Source organism: Eschrichtius robustus, chromosome 5 (genome assembly GCF_028021215.1).
Source record: "Eschrichtius robustus isolate mEscRob2 chromosome 5, mEscRob2.pri, whole genome shotgun sequence".
NCBI lineage: Eukaryota > Metazoa > Chordata > Mammalia > Artiodactyla > Eschrichtiidae > Eschrichtius > Eschrichtius robustus.
The window spans coordinates 19,330,875-19,333,440 of record NC_090828.1 but is presented as its reverse complement, the minus strand read 5'-3'; positions in this window follow the sequence as shown (position 1 = coordinate 19,333,440).

The window sequence follows — 2,566 nt, the reverse complement described above, 5'->3', positions numbered from 1 at the left end:
GAGGAGATTCCTTTCTTCTCTACATCAGGGGGTCTTTTCTCCAATAATGTGCCTTTAAACCCAAGGGACATGCCTCCTGGACCTTAGGGAGACACCTTCTACCTGCGAGGTCTCTTCCTTTCTGGAGCTCCTGAAATCTTCCCAGCAGGTTCTTGTTTTAGATGCAGTGGTCCCAGGACAGTGATGAAGACAGAGTCTGCCTCTAGGGGATAGCCTGCTGTGGGGATAAATGCCATCAGTCCCTGTTATGGAGGGCTCCCCAGCCTGTAGCCCCCATTCCCATCCATTGGTGGGGGTGGGAGTGTACCTTTTCTTTCTTCCTTCCTTCCTCCCTCCCTCTTTCCTTCCTTTCCCTTCCCTCCCTCCCTCCCTCCCTCCCTCTCTCCTTCCTTTTTTCTTTTTTTTTTTTTAACCCTACTTGGAGCTGCCAGGGTAAAGAGTTGAGAGGTTCAGCTCTTTTAGCTGATGTGTGATGCTGGAAGCACTGGTTTTCTGTTCACAGAAGATCCTGGTTTGGGAGCTTATTTATATCTTTTCCTGCCTTCCAGCTTCCTCCATCCCAGATGAGCTGCATGTGATCACCTACTTCCAAGCCAGGGCCAGTGGAGCTGAAATAGGAAAGGATAGGATTAAACAGAGGGATAAATTGGATTGCTTTCTGATCTCAGGCTTAGTGACTAGTTTTAATATTTGTTGGAGTTTCAATGTATAGGGAAGCCCAGCTGCTTTAGAAGGATGGCTGTTTATGGAGATTGTGCAGTTTACCAGAAAGGGATGTTTGGCAGGCCCATTGGTTAGAAGCATAATCCATCCTGGAAAGCTTAAACCTTCACTCACTGGATAGCTTGCAACCAGCTTCCCAGAGCCCTAATTTCTCCATCTGTAACATAGGGAGACTACTTTTTGTCCTTCCTTAAATTCCACTTGTTTTAGAAATGAAAGATGAGTAAGGTGCCTTTATTTTTATAAAGAATTCATTTAGACCTCATCTTCATTGCCCACTGTCTGTGTTTATATTTTGGCAAAAATAACATTTTTTTCTAGAGACCACCATAATTTCCTCCTATCCAGATTATTTCAGTTTAGTTCAATATATATTTATTTATTTGTTTGTTTTTTAAAGTTGTTTATTGAAGTATAGTTGAATTACAATGTGTTAATTACTGCTGTACAGCAGTGACTCAGTTATACATACATATATACATTCTTTTTCATATTCTTTTTTTTTTCTTTTTATAAATTTATTTATTTATTTATTTATTTTTGGCTGTGTTGGGTCTTCGTTTCTGTGTGAGGGCTTTCTCTAGTTGCGGCGAGCGGGGGCCACTCTTCATTGCGATGCGCGGGCCTCTCACTGTCGCGGCCTCTCTTGTTGCGGAGCACAGGCTCCAGACGCACAGGCTCAGTAGTTGTGGCTCACGGGCCCAGTTGCTCCGCGGCATGTGGGATCCTCCCAGACCAGGGCTCGAACCCGTGTCCCCCGCACTGGCAGGCGGACTCTCAACCACTGCACCACCAGGGAAGCCCTCATATTCTTTTGTATTACGGTTTGTCACAGGATATTAAATATAGTTCCCTGTGCTATACAGTAGGACCTTGTTGTTTACCCATTCTATATATACCAGTTTGCATCTGCTAATCCCAAATTCCCAATCCAACCCTCTCCCAGGCCCCTCCCCCTTGGCAACCACCAGTCTATTTTCTACAACGTATATTTACTGAGTCCTTTCTATATGCCAGATACTATTCTAGGCACTGGAGGTAAAGCAATGCCTGTTTGTCATAGAGCTTCCATTCTGGTTGGGGAGACAGTGGGCTTATTAAAATGAGTGAATTGCGGACTCCCCTGGTGGCACAGCAGTTAAGAATCCACCTGCCAGGGCTTCCCTGGTGGCGCAGTGGTTAAGAATCCGCCTGCCAATGGAGGGGACACAGGTTCGTGCCCCAGTCCGGGGAGATCCCACATGCCGCGGAGCGGCTAGGCCCGTGAGCCACAACTACTGAGCCTGCGCGTCTGGAGCCTGTGCTCCACAACGGGAGAGGCCGCGACAGTGAGAGGCCCGCGCACCGCGATGAAGAGTGGCCCCCGCTCGCCGCAACTGGAGGAAGCCCTCGCACAGAAACAAAGACCCAACACAGCCAAAAATAAATAAATAAATATATTAAAAAAAAAGAATCCACCTGCCAATGCAGGGGACATGGGTTGGGGCCCTGGTCGGGGAAGATCCCACATGCCTTGGAGCAGCTAAGCCCGTGCGCCACAACTACTGAAGCCCGCATGCCTAGATCCCCTGCTCTGCAACAAGAGAAGCCACCGCAATGAGAAGCCCGTGCACCGCAACGAAGAGTAGCCCCTGCTCGCCGCAGCTAGAGAAAGCCTGTGCGCAGCAACAAAGACCCAACCCAGCCAAAAATAAATAAATAAATAAAATATTAAATTACTTAAAGAAAACTTTAAAAAAAAATGAATTTTTCAGTATGTAGGAATGTGATAAAAGCTCCAGAGAAATATAAAGCAGGAAGCGGGGGATGAGGAGTGCTGAGTTGGATAGCCAGGGCAGACCTC